Source organism: Pezoporus flaviventris, unplaced genomic scaffold (genome assembly GCF_033815535.1).
Source record: "Pezoporus flaviventris isolate CSIRO_AGI_PZ_B2104156 unplaced genomic scaffold, CSIRO_AGI_Pfla_v1 ptg000070l, whole genome shotgun sequence".
Lineage (NCBI taxonomy): Eukaryota > Metazoa > Chordata > Aves > Psittaciformes > Psittacidae > Pezoporus > Pezoporus flaviventris.
The window spans coordinates 2,923,034-2,941,170 of record NW_026892618.1 but is presented as its reverse complement, the minus strand read 5'-3'; the positions used below and the strand labels follow the sequence as shown (position 1 = coordinate 2,941,170).

Below are 18,137 nucleotides of genomic sequence, written 5' to 3'. Positions count from 1 at the left end.
ACTGTGTTCCAGACAGCTCATCAACAGTCAAGGTTCAGTGGTAGTTTTGTGAGCAGAAGGGCTATTATTTGGGCTTTCTGGCTGGGTTCCAACTTGGGGGATTCCGATTCAGGATGAAATGCCCCCTTGCTCTAGGGAAGCCTTATCTCCACCTTCTATTTCATAGGGCCAGCAACTTCACTTCTTTTTTTTCCCTGCAGATGTCTGTCAGAGCTGAGTTAAGCTCGTAGCTCACACACGCTAAGCTGGCTCCTGCTAGTGATGAGGGGCTTGTGTGCCTGAAGTACTGAATGGTGCTTTTCCCACCCCTGTCCTGGTGAGTGGTGAAGAGAAGAGCTTGTGGGGAGAGGTGGTCCGAGCTGTGTATCCCAGTGGAGCTGGCCCCTCTGGAATGAGTTGAGCTCAAGTGATCTTGGGCATTCTTTGAAGGAAGGATAGCAGTAGCTGTGCTTGCAGGATGCCAAGGCGTCTGAATGCTCTGCTGTATTTATATATAGCAGTACACTTATAAATATGTACATCTATATTATATGTAAATATATATTAAAAAGTTATGTTGCCTTCTGAATTTGTTCACAGGGTATCACCGTATTGTAGCTGTGTGCATGGCTGGGGGAAAATAGTGGGGAAAACTTGTAGGACTTAGGGATCCCTGAGTGTTGCCTGCCTGCACTCGTGCTTAGGTATTGCTTAAATGTGCTTCATCAAACTCTTGACAGTGTCTCCCACCAGCTCAAGTTAAAATTGCTGTGCTTGAACTTGTAAATGGGAGGTCAGGTAATTAGTCTGTTAATCTAAGTCCTGAAGCAGTTCAGCATTCTTGTTAAGTCATTTTCCTTCCCTGTACCCTACCCTCCTGCTGCAATGCTGTTCAAAGGCCATCTCGCCTCAGAAGTGGCTTCCTATCAATAATACATCAAGTGACGTTCCTCAGGCTGTGCGGTCATTATGAAATGTATTGTGCATATAGCTGCTTGCGTCATTTCCAAATGTTTTTAATAGCAAGAACTATGCTAATACAGCATGGTTCGTCATGAACTAAATTTACAACTTGGTAACATCTCTCTTCCACATACCCAGCCTGCCTGAAGCTGGGAGTGAGGATGGTGTGTGCGTGTTATCTAGCTGGACTTCTCTTAACTGTGTGTTTTTAAAGAGCTTTTCTGTCTCCCACCTCTGCTGCATGCTCTGCTCCAGTGGATTCCAGAGAGAAGCCTGCTGCGGTGTGTGAGCTTCAGCGGGTGCCCTTTGCTGCACTGCTCCACAGGTCAGCAGTCCTCCTCTCCTGCGCTCGCAGTAGCTCTCTGCCCCTCTGCATTTCTGAATTGAGTGCTCTACGTGTGCAGCGTGGGTGTACTGAGCTGTTCCAAGGCGGTGACCTTCCTTGTGTTCCCAAACTGAATGCTGCAGGTCACAGGAAGTACAGCTACATCACTTGGAGTCTAAATTCTTTAAAAGGATCTCCTGGGAATAAAGGCTCTCACTGCTCTTTTTCTTAGGGTTTTTTGTTTTTTTTGTTTTTTCCTTCTGTCTGCTAATAATCATGGCTTCTTGTCCACTGTTTTCTCCCCTTTTAAAAAGACTAGGGAAATAACAGTTTCTTTCTTTTTTCTTTCTGAGCTGAGTTTGCTACAGTAGCTGTAGGGCAGGTAAATCTCCTTTTTGCTTTTTCCTGGCATAAGAATACCTTTTATTTGAGAGAAACTATAAATCTAAAATAACAAAAATTATAGTTTGACCTTTATTAGTTAGGAAAATAGTGATGTAATTAACTAGCTGCTGGAAGGACCAGTGAGACAGATCATACAGGCCTGTCATATTCCTGGCTCTACTTTCCAGAAAGCCCTGAACTTTGCTAAAATTAGTTCCTAGCCATTGCAGCTATAATGCCTCATGGGGCTTTAAGTTTGTGTTGGGGTAGGTACTCACCAGGATGAACAATCCCACGAAATTTAGACTGAGAAAAGCTGGAGGGATGACTGGTGAGGGGCTGGGCAGAGTTCCCTGCTGCCCCATCCAGCCCAGAGCAATCTCTCCCTGCTGGAGTCAGGAACTGCTGGCCAGATATACCTGCATGCCAAGCGGCCTTTCTCCCTCCCTGGCCTGGCCTGCTGGAGCAGGAGAGCGATGGGACAGCCATGCAGCAGGGAGAGCCTCTCCCTCCAGCCCAGGTTAGAGGCAGCCTGCTCAGGGAGTGCTCTCAGGTGGCCACTCTCTTCCTTCAACCTTCCTCCTTTTTCCCACCACACCCTGCCCCTTCAGACCATCCCGCGGGTAATTGCAGCTGCTTGGGGGCAGCAAATGGCTCCAGCTCTTGAATCAATGGGTATATGTACGTCTGGATCGTTCTCCCTCGGGGTTCATGACTAGACTGCGTCTTCACAACGCCGACTATAAAGGATTTGTGACTGACATGAAAGGACTCGGAAAGCATTCAAAATTGGTTTAGCCCTACCCTGGCACCTTCTTCATCTGCTTTCATGATGTGCAAGTGTGAGAGTCAGAACTCGGCTTTCTGGGACTCATCCAGCCTTGACTCAAGGAAATGGATATTTAGGCGGTGCTGCATTAAGTCAGTGCCGTAACCCTGTAAGAAATGCCCTTTGAATCAAAACAGCTCCTTTATGTTCAGACAGAGAAAATGCTCAGTGTTAGCCTTTGTTAGCAGACTCTCCTGTTGATCTTGTTCAGTGCTCTCTTACTTGACTTTACAGCGCCGTTGGGTCATGCCTCATTTCAGCTCTTGGGTTTGCACTGCTGCCATATGGGAAATCCCAGCTGCAATCCTCAATCTGTTGCAAATCTGACGGAAAACGTTATTGTAAAGCACTGTACTTAAGCAAGGAGTTGAGGAGACTTTTAGTGGCTCATTGACCCTTTGAAAGGACACTGAGGATGGATTACGTAAAGTTCAGCCTTCAAAACCATTTCCTGAAGTCCTGCGTATTTGTTTGATTTTGTCTGCACTAACAAAGCTTATTTTTAACTCTGTATCAGCATCCTTGTATAAAGGCTCGAAGACTACCTTTGCATTTATTAGAGCTGACTTCACAGTGTTGGATTGACGTAGTCTTAACAATGTTACCTGGTGTAATTTTAATTAAAAGAAGTAGAGCCCTTGGATAGGAAGTCAAAACCTTAACTGTTAATACAGTACAATTAAGTTTCTCAGTATCTAGTTAGTAATTACATAAAACTCATTGCAATATGAAAAGACTGGAAACAGAAGCGTGGAAGTATGTAGAAGGTTTTTACAAATACTGCCTGTCTGAATTGTTCTACTCTTAATAATTTTCTCCCTTTTGTCTTAAACTGCACTATTTTTGCTCTACATAGTTTGTAATAACAGCCTGTTCTTTGCTTGGGGTGAATGGTTTTAAACAGCTAAAGCCATGATGTTTGTATGTCATGAGATGCTGCATGTCAGTGATTGACTTTTCCCTTCCCTGGTGAGTGTTGACAGAAATTCTGAGGGCTCAGCCAAAAGCACTTGAATTACAACGAAGATGGGAGACATATCTGTACTCCCTATTTTTTGACTCACTTGTAGGGAGTGGTAGTACAGGACAGTGAGTATTTCAGCTGTGACCTCTCGGGCATCCGGCATATTTATTGTCCAACCAAATGCTGAAAAAGCTGTAGTGACATTGGCTTTTAAGGTTTGGATTGCATGCAGAGGACTGTAGTTTTAGCATAGAGTAACAGCTCTGAGTTTAAGCTGTCTTTTCTTGCTTTTCCTGAGGGAAGCCTGAAACAATATGGTAAAGAGATGTGCTGGAGCCCCCGTATGAGTTGGCAGCAGAGCCTTGAACGTGAAGCCAGAAGCCTGTGTCTTGCCAGACCACACTGCAATGTAATTACCAGATAGCGTTGCTGTGACTCCAGTGGTGAAATGAGCCAGGGTAGACGGAGATCTGCATCACCCTCCTGCTGCTTGTGGTACTGGCATCTGTCATGGTGTCCTTCCAGTGCTTGTTTTACATGAGTGCGACTCTTTCTGAGCATTGGATAAACTCCATTTACCCTGCTCTGAGTGGAGAGTTGAATTCTGCAGTGTTGTCTGGGTTTGTGGGTTTTTTTGAAAGAAGGAAGTTCATGGATTTCTTTTGGCAAGAAATGTGAAGTAAACTCAAAGATGTAAAGCTTCCTAAATTACCCCTCCTTTCCCCATGAAACTTGATGAAACATTGGGTTACTCTGAGACTTTTTCTAATGACCAAATGTATCTGGCTTCATACAGAACATCTGAAAGAAACTTTTGGGAAGGGGGGCCATGGAATAAACAGCAAATGAAATCACTTTACAGCTCTGTCTCATTTGTATTACCAGGGGAGGAGGAGACCAATTACTTCTTGGCAGATTAGGCTACATAAAAGAATTTTATATAAAGATTGTAAGTGCTCTAATGAGTAAGAATCAGTGATGTAAGCAGGAAGGGGAAATGCATTATCACCAGCTGCATTGCTGCCACGTGTGTAAGGGTTACTGTGGTTTAATGAGCCTGGCAGCATCTGTGGTAAGATGTCTTAGTAATTTCATCTTGCAGCAGGTGATTTCTCGGCCTGTGGGTCCCCAGCTTGCATAAAGGAAAGGGAAAAAGATCCTGAATTAAAAAGAATGTGATTGTGTACATTGGCAGCCCTGTACTTGAGGCACGTTTCCCTGCAGAAGAGAGCTTGCCGGCTTCTCTGTGCAGCAAGCTGTTCAACACTGCACACACGGCTCATACAGATCTTCCCAATCTGTCCTCCTCTACAGTTCACTTCTCATGCTTTCTGGTTTATCTAGACCACCCTCTGTAGAGCATTTACGTAGTCCTGTCTGATACTCGTTTTGACTTGCATCCTCTTAAATTCAGGGTTCTGTAAGTTTGACATCTGCTACACCTTGTCTTTGCTGGGGTCAGAGATGTGTTTTATGCCTGAGGAGTGTACAAGATAGTAAATGAGGAATGAATGGGAAGTGGAAGTTGGGTTGGAGCTGAGTAGCTGGGGTTTTTGGTGGAAATCAGAGTAAAAGGGCCTTTGCCTCTTTTTCGGGTGGTGCTCCTGTTCGTAACGAAAATCTTAACTACTGACTCCTTACAATCGTAAAAGCACTTAAGACAGCCACTGGGGTACAAATGCAGAGCAACTTACCTGTGTGCTTATGTCTTCCTCTGTACCATACTCCATAAACCCCAGTGTTTTAGCAAGTGATGACTTGCCCGGTAGATAAAGCAGGAGCTGTATTTTACTGTTTGGTCAAGTATGGAAGGCTCTTTGTTTGTCTCCACAAATTTATAGGATTCTGTTGGGATATTTGAGGATAAAAGAAACCGAGGCAGAAACTTGCTGTCACCTGAAAGCGTTTTCTCTATGTGACACCATCACTGAAGGAATCTCTCATATTGTCTGTGGAGGGGGCTCTAGCAAGAGTAAATCACCGTGCACAGAAACAGGGGTGGGTTGGGTTGCAGAAGGTGAGAGATATGGTAGTGACTTTCTTTGAGAAGACCATGTCTGTTTCTCCCATCTCCATTGCTTCCACCATCCCCTCCATGGGAGAGCAGCACATGCTTGTAGGAGTGGCTCAAGGGGATGGGCTCTGCAGTCTTCCAGTGAAAGGTTTAGGTTTCACCCAGTACTTCTGTGCAGGTGATGAGGTCTCCCTCTGCTCCACCACCCTTCAAAATATGGTCCTGAAGATGGTCCTTTCCCCAGTTTACATGGTGGAAAATAATCTGTTTAAGTGAAGTTGAAGTCTTTTTGCTGTCACCCAAACTTTACACAGCAGTTAAAAATCTGTTCTGCTAAATTACTGGATTCTAGGAACATCTTTGTGTGGGATGTTTAATAGAGACATCCTTGTGTAGGATGTATCTGGCTTCTAATATTAACTGTCCCCTGTGGGAAAGATGGTTATTAGGTGATTTCTAAATGGAGATGCAATGCAACATATACTTCATGGTGCACTTGTTTGCCCTCAGCATCTTGTAAGTAATTCATTCATATCTGACTTTCATTTGGAGTCTAAACAAAGTTTGCCTCTTTCCCTAAAAAAAGACCAAACAACCTCCCTTCCGTAAAGCAAACTGACCAATCACTTAAATATGAAATATTTATTCATATTTCATGTGAAATATGAAACTAGCTTTCACTGAACTAGTTTCTGCTTGGCTGCTATGGTGGTTAGGGCTGCTTGTTCTTCTGTAAGAGTGAAAACTGGGTGGGTGAAGTAAGAGAGTTTAATAGGACTAAGTTGAGTGGAAAGCTTTTAGGTAAAGATACTGCTTTCTGGGTCAGATGTCCCTACACAGTTCATCAGGCTCTGCTATGATGCATTTGTCAGAGGTAATCCATTGCGATTCAAGGCTTATTCTTTTTGTTGGATACCTTTAATTTAATTCTCAGGGTCTATTTTGCTCCCAGCCCCAGTGTTTCAAAGCTGTAGTCCATAAACCTCTTCATTTTGCTTTTGACACGCTGCAGCGCTTGGCTTGGAGCCCTGGGCTGTAGATGCCAGCGCACTGCTATTAATAAGTAGAGCCAGACTATCGCAGCTGGAGAGAGATCATCTCATCACAGGACAAATCCAGATCTCCTAACAGGACCAGTGTCTTCACACTGCTGTCAGGACACATACTGTTCTTGGCCTGGCACTTTTGCTGCAGTGATGGAACTGTTTAGGCAGCTGTGGCCATCCCAGCCCTGCTTCACGTGGAGCCTGTCAGCTGTGGTCATACAAGGCTTCAGTCCGAGGGCTGAATAAAGTGCCCTCTAACAAGTGGATTGCTATTGCAGACATGGTTTGTGTATCAGGACTGTGGAGAACATAGGGGCAAGCTGATGCTTGTGATGATTGTTGTGTAATGGTGTCTGGACTTGAAGTGATGGTCTAGAAGGGAAAAATGATTTTGCATCTTGTTTATCCTATGAATCTTCTGCTCTGCCTGCATCTTTTCTGTTTTGTACTGCATTTTTGATATTTTCCCTGGAGAGAAAAAAATGCTTTTTTTTCTGTTATCACAAGAGACTAAAAGCTAATGAAGGTTTTCCTCTAAGGATAATGCCCCCTAATTGTCAGTGAAAGGGTGTTTAATGCTGGTAGCAGCATCCTTACTCGTTAAATAAAGTGCTGTAATAGACTGGTTATAAAGAAGATTGAATAAAATCAAACTAAACCAGAAAGGCTTGTGGAGGCATGGGGATGAGATGTTTGCATTCTGCTTTAATGGTGCAGAAGTGTTCGTTTCTAAGAACACAGGCAAATAAAATCTCCTGTTGTCTAGCCGCTAACTGCTAAGGGCAGAGAGGGAGTGGGGTGAGCCTCAGTTCCCACTGGTAGCTGTGGGACTTGTCCTCAGGTTGCTCAGCCCTGGCTGGGGGTGGATGTACATCCTGGCCCTGCAGTGTGCTCCCCTTGCCTGCCCTGGCTGCTTGGCACCTCTCAGGGTAGTCACTGCTTGTTCTAGTCACAGGAGGCCCTCAGCCCTCCTGTTTTTCTGAAGCAGGGATGATTTGATGGGCCTTCTTTATCCCCAAATAGCTGAGGTTTTTGATGTTGAGTGCTTCTAGGGCAAAACCACCCCACATAGATTGCAAGTAATCTCGATTCGGCTTGTAAGCTTTTGTTCCCTTTGTAGTCCTTGCAAACAGTATTGTTTGGTCATCTTTCAGTAGTGCCTCTGGGTTGCTTCCATTCCCTAGCTTTGTGGGATGCAGTGTGCATTTCTCTTTTCCTGGGATGAAGAGGAAGGTGGCTGCAGTTTGTAGGTGAGGAGAGGCGAGCAGGTGAGCAGCTGTGGAGAGGGATCTTTCTTTCTGTTGCAGCTGTGACAGAGGTGGATTGAGGTGGGTCTAGTCTGCCTCTGCTCTTTCCCATATGTGAGCTCATCTGCTTTTGCACCGCTCCTGTCCCATCTGCCAGCTTGAAGGCATGGGCCATTTGTGGATCCAGGAGAACCCAGCAGCATCCAGCATTATTTGTGGGTATCTAAAAACGAAACACAGGGAGAACAGTGTGTTGCAACCTTTCCAGTAAGTGGAAGGAGGGCAGGGAAAGGATGTTTATTGTGCTTGTAGGTATGGAGATGGCAAAGAGCTGCCAACTATCCCTCAGGTAGCAGAGTCAACAAAATATTTCATTTCCCTGTGTGCGTTGACCTTCCGTCTACCATGACCTGTGTTTGTTCTCTTTGAACCTCTTCATTTTCACTGTCCCTTATTTCCAGATCATCTTCTCCCTCCTTTTTGGCTTGGTCTGTGCTTTCTCTCCAATGTCTCTTACGTTGGCCACACAGGAACTGATAATGTGCTCTGAGTGCCCACGTGCAGATGCTGATAGATTGTTGAAAGCAGGGGATTGTTGAGTTCTTGCAGCAGTTCAGTTCTGTGTGAGGTTAATTTGGATGTGTCTCCTCTACATACATAACAATTTCTCCCAAAGAATGTGACACCTATTCAGATCTCTTTGCCTTCTGCCAGATGTGGTGAAAATTGACTAGCGAGTTGAAAATTTAATAGGGCGAGGATTGACAAACAACACTATCACATAAGCTTCATTTCCGTTAGAATTCAGGCCGGAAATGTGTTGGTGAGGGTTTTATTCTGCAATCATGTGCTTTCAAACTGTGTGGAACAATGTGATTAGTAGAAGTGGTATTTTTAGGATTATTTGCAGTGCATATGAAAACACGACAGCTGAATCCTGTTGTGTGCATGTATATTAGCATATGAGCAACTTAAAAGGGTTGAAACAACTGAAGTGTCTGCTTGGAGAAATAGAAAAATAAATGTATAAAACGTGTGAAGTTGACAAAGCATGTAGTTATGTTGATCCTAATTTCTAGGGGTTTCAACTCAAATCTGTTGGCTGCCTCTTCTTAACAACAACAACAAGATCTTATTTTGTTTCTTTTCCTGGTAACTGCTTTCGGGTTTTGCTGTTTGCATAGCTTCCACCTCACTTCTCAGCTCTGGAAACACAGAATTTAGATGATTTGCCTCGCTGACACAATTTTGTAAGTCTGTGCTGTTGGAGCTATTTAAGTTCCTTCTAGAAATGGCAGGGTATTATTCTGACTGAACTTCAAAGTGAAGGATGCCCATAACAATTCAGGCTAATTGAAGAGCAGGCATTTTCCTGGAAAATGTTATGGCAAACCTTGTGTGTGAGCTGGATCCATTTTTGTTAAGGAATGTCTTGTGGTTTTTACTAGTAGAGTTGGGAAGGAAGACAGAAACCAGTATGTGGCAACACCGGTCAAATTAAGAAGATGAACACCAGAGCAGTGCCTTTTGGCACTTGATGGACATGCCAGGTTTGAAGGTGTCCCATAAACCTCCAAGAGGCACAAGGAGGCTTTTCTTGGCTCTTTTGCATATGTAAAAGAATAAGACCGAACTGGTGCCTGTCAGAGAGAAAACACTTTCATTATCTTTTCGTGTTAGTTTAGTGGTAGCAGTGTTACAGCCCATTGTGATTGTCTCACCCTAAAAAGCAGTCTCCTCTAATGAAACTCTTGAAGCCTCTTGGCTTCCAGAAAGAGGGCTGCTTGAGAGACAAGCTGGTTGATTGGTATTTGCACAAGGACAGAAGTGGTGCCTGAAGATAGCTATCCACCCTACATACACCAGATTGCTGTGTGATGAACAGGATCAATGGCTTTAGTCACCTTGGTGTCAGCAAACTTGACATATCTATGAAGGAGGCAGAATACTGACAAAGCCAGTCTTTGGTGGTACGAAATTCATACTGTGGAAAATGTCTTTCAGGAGATTGAATTCTCTCATATCTGATTGCATCTTACCACACTGTTTCCATAACATGGGCACTGCATGTGAGATCTGCAGTTAAGTTCATCAAATAATCTTCCATATCTTCCAGTCACTTCTACATCTACTGTCAACTGTCGTCTGCATTTTCACAGATGACAAACCACATAACCTGTTGCTTTGGCATGTAGAATTAAAACCAAGTACTAGCTGACAGGAATTGCACAGAGTGGTGCTCAGATTTAGAGATGGACTTGGAGATTAGTATAAAATTAGTTATAGATTAGTCATAAATTTTTTCCTTGTATAAATCATGTCTAGTTTCACTTAAAATCTGATAAGTTGGTGGTTTGAAAGCTTTTGTTTAAACCTTGTGCAGTTTGTTCTTGCTGCTGGTCTTGCAAGTACTGCATTACATGGCGTGTCTGGTGTTATTCTCTGACTCAGTAGATTATTTATAGTATTTTATTATACTTCCAGAAAGTGTTTCTTTGCTGTGGCAATTGGCTTTGTTGTTTGTATCCTCCAATGCTAGTATTTTGATTCAGTGACATTTTTGCTTGCACATTGTTCAAATGTACTGTTTTGTGATAGAAAATGTTGTTGCATGAGATAGCAGCAGCTTGGGTCACTGGAGTTAATTATGTGGTTTATTTTGTTAAGGTCTCTTTAGTTTTCACTTTGGTTTCTCTGTGTGCCAGACCCCCTGGTTTTGGATTGAAACTTGTTTTTTAAGATCAAGTCTGGCATGTTGAAGATGGACAAGTACCGTTTCAGGTTTCAGCTATGGCTGTAGTAATATCCAAAACGAGACTGATTTGTTCATGTGGATGCTGTGTGTTTTTTGTCTGTGTCAAGAGGTATACAGCCTTGTAGAAAAATGAAGATAAGGTCTACAGCATCTGTGGTTTATGTGTTTGTCTAGGTGCAGCTACCCTGTCCCATCGTAAATAAGAGACCCGTTATGTGTTTTGCAGCAGCTGAAAAATGTATCCAGGGACAGAGTGATTTAAATGTAAGAGAGATTGTGTGTTGGTGGATGATACTTGGTGTGGACAGGTGATGTATACAAACATGGGGAAATTACTCAAGCTGTAGCCCTGATTACTTCTGTTGAGGTTCAAACCAGCTTTTGCCTAAAGGCCTTTACAAAAAATTGTACCATATAGTGTACCAAAATAAGACATGTATTGATGACTTTTTTCCATGGAAAACCATTAGCTCCTCAAATCATTCAAGCTATGAGTGTTTCTTCATTGCTTTGCTTCTTGATTTTAAATCCTCCACCCACCTTTCAAAGGCAGGTTAACTGGACATGATAAGCTTGCACTGGTGAATTCCTTGGAAATGTACATGTTATTAATCTTCCTTCATAAATTTTTGAGTCAGGTTCTATCTGATAGCTATTGATTCATTCTTTAAAGAGGAAAAAAAAATAAAGGAAAAATGGCCTATTAACACAGACTAAAGGCAGAGCTCATAAGCATCGAATACGCTTCTCAAGCAAGAATCTTCTCAATGTAACCTTGATGCAGGTGCTTTGTAATGCCCAGGATGAGCTAGGTGTTCATAGAATCAGAGATTACCAGGTTGGAAGGGATTTCAAGAATCATCTGGTCTGACCTTTCTTGGCGAAGCGTGACCGAAACTAGATGGCCCAGCACCCTTAAAAGTGTCCAACATGGGGAAATTCATCAACTATTATATTAGTATCGTTGATATTAGTATAGTGTTACTCCAATATCTATTACTATTGGAAAGACTGAATGTTCTGCAAAATTTCTAATTTATATAGGTCTGGGGGAAGCTGAATAGTGGGATTGCAGAAATGCCTGTGAATGTCTTGACAAGGAGGAGCTGTGTCTGTGTGGGGGCACCTGTGGAAGCCCCTGTGAAGCCATGGCTCGGCCAAGCTGCTGCAAGTGTGTCTGGGCTTTTGGGAAGAGGTGTTTTGGCTGCAGGTAAAGGGTGCCAGGAAGAAGCTGAGCACTTGCTCATGCTGTGCACGTGTCAGACAGAGGGTAAGCAGAGGAGGCTTCTTGCCACCTTTTCTCCCGGCAGTCAAGCTGCAGAAAGGGGTGGCTGTCAAATGAGATCCAAGCAATACTACATTGAGAAAATGGAGACTTTTGCTTCCCCACTGTGAAGGGCTAGGAGGTTAGGATGTGTGCAGAGCTGCTGACCAGTGGGGTAAGCACTAACTGTTGTCAGATGTTTCCTGGAGAGGCAGCTGTGCTGGGTTTGAGGGGTCAGTGTTACACGCAGTGTGTGTTTCCATTGCAGGGCAGAGTGGCTTGTCTTGACCTTCACCATGTATTTCAAGAAACATTCCCTGTCTGGGAAACCGTGGCCGCCCCCTTCTGTGCTGGTTCCTGTGGCTGGCTGAGCTTTGATTGCTTGCTGATGCTGTCCTCAGCAGCCACAGCCCTTCTGCCCAGATCCCTTGTTCCTGTGTGATTTCTTGGTGCTGGAAGTCCAAAGTCCATTGCCAGATGACTTGTCCTCATCGTGTAAATGGTCTGATTATAAAACATGGTAATCAAGCAGTCAATCAATCAGTTGATTCAGACATATGCATGTGTAGGAGGCTTAGCTCCTGGAGTGCTTTGGGATCAGAGGGGGTGGTGGAAGATACTTAAATACAAACTTTTGTGAGTCCTATTGCCTGTGGAATTTTCTTTAAAACATGTAGGAAGAATGTCATAGTAGCTTTTTAATTGAAACACAGACAGGCAGACATGAAGCAGGTGTGTGGGAAGGAGGAGTAATTTGAATTGTGCTCTGGATCCCGTGTAACAGAGTCACTTTTTAGCTTTAAATAGAGAGGAGGGGCTCTTTCAGATCTTGTAACTTGAAGCCCTTCTTTTCTTCGTCAGATATGATTAGGCAAGGCAGAACTTTTGCATTCTTCCAAAAATGTTCCTGAAACAAAGCTTCCAGCAGGAGCAAAGCAAAGAAATACAGAAAACAAAGAAAACACAGTGCAATGTGAATTTTTCAGGTCTTTAGGCACAGGATTGTATCCTGTTTAAATTCCTACACCATGTAATTGCATGCAAGCTGCTTCTTGAATTGGAAAAAGAAATGGGTGGCTATTGTAGAAAACCCTTGACTGGCAAGGTAAAATATCATTGCTGAAAATACAAAGTTGCGGGATTGGTATTTGTGTTTTCATCCCGGTTAAGAGGTTATTGTCTGGAAGGGACACAAATGTTTATGTTGTGCACCTCTCCTTCTTTTGTCTGTCTTTATGTTTATCTTGAACTACCTTTTTTTTCTTTTTCCCTGGGGATACTTGAAAGGTTCCTCCGAGGTTATCTATACTTCGCAGTGCTCTCTGTATGAAAGCAGAAACCCCGATTAACTTTTATCTCACCTAGTTTGCCTGGCCTCACACTTCTTAAATGATCATTCCAAAAAACGGGCTCTGGATCACGAGTGTGGTTTTCTGGGAGGTTGTTTCTTTGATACTGAAATTGAACTTGGATTGAACTCAGCTGGAGAAGTGCCCGCCTGCCCTCTGCTCAGGCTCTGTGGCACGTTTATCGGGTGTGAAGTAAGAGCAGCTGTTGCCCTGGTTGCCGTTCATGGGTGGTAATTTACCCTTCCAGCTAAACCCGAAAACCTCAACCCTTTCCCAGAAGTGCCAACAAGTCCCAGTTTTCACCCAGCATCCCTGAGCCTCCAGACTTCCCTCAGGGGCTGTCAGCCTTCCTGGCATCCTAATGCAGCTGGCAGGGTAAAGCACTTGGATCTCTGTGTCCTGTTCAGACAGGAGAAATACTGGGGTGAACGTCACAGCCAGCCCTATAGAAATTACTTATGAAAAGAGTCTTTATAGGTGAGGGCGTGCAAGAGAATTTTCCTTGTTTCTAGGGTTAGAGAGAGTCTGAGATTTTCTGGGGAAGTGGTGTGGTTGCCCAGCCAACAGCTAAGCATCACACAGCTGTTTGCTCACTCCCATCTGTGGGATGGGGAAGGGAGTCAGAAGGCTAAAAGCAAGAAAAGTTGTGGATTGAGATAAAGGCAGTTTAATAGGTAAAGCAAAAGCTGCTCATGCCAGCAAAGCAAAACAAGGAATTCATTCATCAATTCCCATGGACAGGCAGGTGTTCGGCCATCTCCAGGAAAGCAGGGCTCCATCACACAGAATGATTACTTTGGAAGACAAACACCATCACTCCAAACGTCCTCACCTTTCCTCCTTCCCCCAGCTTTATATGCTGAAGTATGATGCCATATGGTATGGAATGTCCTTTTGGTCAGTTGGGATCAGCTGTCCCAGCTGTGTTCCCTCCCATGTTTTTGTGCACCCCAGCCCACTCACTGAGTGGTGAGGTGAGAAAAGGCCTTGACAGTGTAAGCGCTGCTCAGCAGTAACTAAAACATCCCAACGTTATCAACACTGTTTCCAGCACAACCCCAAAACACAGCTCTATACAAGCTACTATGAGGAAAATTAACTCTGTCCCAGCCAAAAACAGCACAGGAAGTTCATTAGTAAAAACTGAGTTTGAGGAAGGAAGGAAGCAGGGGGCAGGAAACGTAGACCGCTTCCCTAGCAGCCTTTGAAACAAACTGTATCCTTGTGATGACAGCTCACAAGGTAGGGTCAAAGGCAGTTAGTTCACTTTTGAGGAATGCAAGTGTTCCCTTCTTCATTAGATAGCGAGTGGCCATACAGCTTGCCTGCGGTGTGGGCTGTGCATGTGTAACTCTGACTCTGTTGAGAAGGAAATGACTAAACTGTCTGTTAAACCACAGTAACAAGAACATCTTTGATATACCAAAATAGTCAGGGTAGAGAGGCTTGTGAATAGCTGTGGTGCTGCCAGCATGCCACGCTGGCAAGAACAATCAACTGGCTATCAGAGCTCATGAGGAGCATAACTCTCCTGTGCTTAAAGACAGTGTCAATGGAGGGAGACAGACACAGCAGTGTGGGGTGGGAGCTTCATTCTGAAAAACTGCCAGGACTTCCCTGTGCTGGAGAAGATGGATGAGGAAAGTGGGGCAGGATTGTTGACCGCCGCTGAAGTGGGTGTCAAGAGGGACAGAGCAGCGATGACAGCAAGCTGGCCCCACACAGCAGGGCGCTGTGTCAAAATCCTGCAGCCGCTGTGCTCCACATCTCCTTCCCCTCTGCCTGACTGCTGCCTGTGGGCACTCTGGGCAATGGGAATCCCAAAGATCTTGTCAATTTGTGAGCCTCACCTGGTTCAGTGGAGTCAAATATTTGTAATGAAGGGAAGAAGCTCTATCTAATTATAGGTTTTCCATTTCAGTGCTTGGTATTACTTTAAGCAGGCTAAAATAACACTGTTAACTATCTTCTTTTCCCCTATCATTGTAATTTCATACGTGACATTCTGCAGTACCCTTTATAGAAACCTCAAATATTGTTTTTTCCCTGCCCTACCACATTTTGTCTCTTTTTCCATCTGACAGATGTTTTTTTCCTGTGCTGCACAGGGCTCAGTACATAATTGTTCTGTTGCAATAGCCTGAAGCCCCAAGTCCTGTGACAAAGAGTCTGCTTGCACAAGCTCATATGTCCCGGTCATTTGTGTTTGGTGTAGGTTTTTTCCCCTGGTGTTTTTGTTCAGTCTAGTCTAAATACTGCTCTGAGAAGCAATGAGCCACCCAGTCATTTATGTGCCCTGAGACCATCTATTACAGCTTTTTCATATCTAGACCTGAAAATGACCCCTTTTTTGTGTGTGTGTGCTTGTCTCCATCATGCACGGGCTGAATTCTCTCTGTTCTAGTTTACACCTTCCAGATATTTGCAATTGGTCTTTGTTGCTCAAAGTCAACTTTATCTGTGTCACTTTAGACCAGCATGTTTTGGTTTTTTTTTTATCTTCTCTGTTTTCTGATCATGTTGCTTGCTTGTCCTGAGCTTGTATCAATTTGTCAAGGTCTGTTCTTGCTCTTGGTGTGATTTTTTGTTCAGAGAGCAGCATCTCCGCATGCTGATGCAATGTCTCAGGTGGGTTATACTGAATCATTCCTCGTTGTTTCAATCCTTCTGCCAGCTGTATTTCACTGAGTAGTCACATATGACTTACTCTTAAGTCTCTTCTAATGGAAGTTCATGTAATTGCCTAGGTTTGGAGGTTTTTTTGTTATTGGTCTGGGCTTTATTTCCCAAACTTCCCTTTTTCAAATTCAGAGTTTATCCAGAGCCTTCTCCTGGAACAGTTTTGTCTAGCTTCCCACACCAAATAGCTCTTATTTTGACCACGATCTGTAGATGAGAGTATCATGACTAAAACTTTCTGTCAAACCACAGTAACAAAGAACATCTTTGATTTACTAAAATAGTAAAGAGGCTCAGAAATAGCTGTTGGGAATGAGTTATAGGGTTGGTTCAGCACTATGGGCTGCTCTGACTTGACTTTAAACTCTGATCTCTAGACCTTCAGCAACATGGGGTGCTACTGGGTTTTTTGGAAGTCACAATAGTGAGAAGGAAGCCTTGCAAGGCATCGTTCACCATCTTCATTTTGTGTTATACAGATGTGATCAGCTGGGGATGTGGAGGGTAGGCACAGGCCCACCCAATACCAAGAAATAATGTTGCTGGGAATTATTTGGAATAAACAAGCTCATTTCCTCATTGTACATCAGTTGCCATCCTTGAATCTCTTGGTATTGGCTTTTTTAATGCTGTTATGTACGTCATCCACTGTGCTTCCTGTATCTGGTGTCACTTGACAATAAACTTCTGTAAGATATCACTGTTAAGTCACCTCAAACTTTTTAGTGATTAATTACATTTCTTAATTTCTTTCTCTTTAGTGTCAGAAGTTTATATGGATCAATGGTACTTGCTGAAGAGTGACAGTGGAGATCAGGATTAAGTCTGCTCCTCTGGGTGAGTAATCTAACCCACCACATCACTGATATCTATTGTCTACGCATCTGCTGTTTTTTTCTTGAAACCTTACATAACAGCTCCTTTACGCTTTTATTTCAAATGTCATTAAAATTATGCTGTATGTGGCTTCCAGCAGGAGTTGTAGAAGAATGTCATGTTGCTTCTGCTTGTATAGACATCCATTTACTTGGTATCTTAAAGGATAGCCATCACTTAACACAGCCTGAGCTGCTGGTTAGTTTCAGGGAGGCTTTCCACATTTTAAAGGTGGTGGATTTGAAGTCCACATACGGACTGTGGCAGAGTAATGAAGTATATTTTGATTATCCAAGAGATAAAACTTTCAGTTGGACCTGTTCTGTGGCATATGATGGGCTCAGGGAGTACCAGTGCTCCAGCACAAGGCCCACTGGACTTGCCATTCCTGTGTGATGCAGCTGTGCTGGGCATGTGCAGTTAATCTGATTCAGCAGGTCTGTGTCAACATGCAGAGGAGCTGCAAAGAGCTTTCAGATTACCAGGGCAAGTTCATGTGAAAACACATTCAGCAAGATAGACTTATCAGTTACATTAGCCCTTGGAAATGACCTGGTTTAGGTGACTTCAAGGAGCAGCATTTTGCATTCAGTCTAGACTGATTTGATCCAAGTAGCCTAGTGCATGTAAGAGCTGGCAGTCTTGTTTCGGGACTGGTTATCTCTCATCTACTTTGGTTTGGATATTGCAGTATGATATAGCATGCTTTAGCATCCTAAATTTCATCTGGAGAGCTGTGTCAAATTGCTGCATCTGCACTTCAGCCATGCACCCACCCCACAGATGGGAGGTGCTCACCCTGTAACACCACCACTGAGGTCCCAGCTCCTTGCTGGTCCCTGCTGACTCATGCTGCTGGACTCTTTCATACTCAGTACAGCCACTTGCTGTCTACTAGCATGCTGCATCCTTTGGTTCTCCTGGCTTTTTCATTGCCGCTCCCTAGTGCTGTTCTGCATCCCTAGCCTCACTGCTGGCACAGGGTGTGCAAGGACTGGTGTGTAATTTGGAATATTATTTCCCTTCTTTTACTCCCTTTCCCTCTCCATAGCCTTTGAGGTGCCTCTTCTTGGATTTCTGGCCCTTCCCACACTAAATCGCTGTGTGTGAGCCCTCCATGGGATTCACAGACTGTTCAAGGTCTCACACTGGACCTGGAAAGAAGTGGATGCTGCTCCTTGTTTATCATGAACCCTAAACTCCAGTGCCAAATGCTTTTATTCCCTGGGTATTTAATCAGAGGTCTGCTGGCTCCAGAAGTGGTTATGCTCTACTGTCTCCCATCCTGGTCACATTTCTTCAGTTTTATTGCTGCTTATCACAGTTGCAGGGATTGCACTCCAGCTGGCCCTGCACTCCAGCTTGAATTGAGTCAGTCATAGCTGTAAAAGCATCATTAGAAGTCCGATGTTGGCTGGCTGCCATGCTCTGCTGGATGTGTTTGGAGACTTTTGATCTGCTGG

The 18,137-nt window shown here is 43.9% G+C and overlaps 1 protein-coding gene across 16 annotated transcripts in view; it reads left to right on the top strand.

The window, feature by feature from the left end:
- PPFIBP1 (PPFIA binding protein 1) overlaps positions 1 to 18,137 on the top strand; it is a 112,898-nt gene that overhangs the window by 16,121 nt on the left and 78,640 nt on the right. For all 16 annotated transcript variants that reach the window (XM_061472111.1, XM_061472107.1, XM_061472118.1 and 13 more), the window contains exon 2: positions 16,560 to 16,635. The gene's annotated coding sequence lies outside the window, so the exon portion shown is untranslated. The remainder of the gene's footprint in view (positions 1 to 16,559; positions 16,636 to 18,137) is intronic.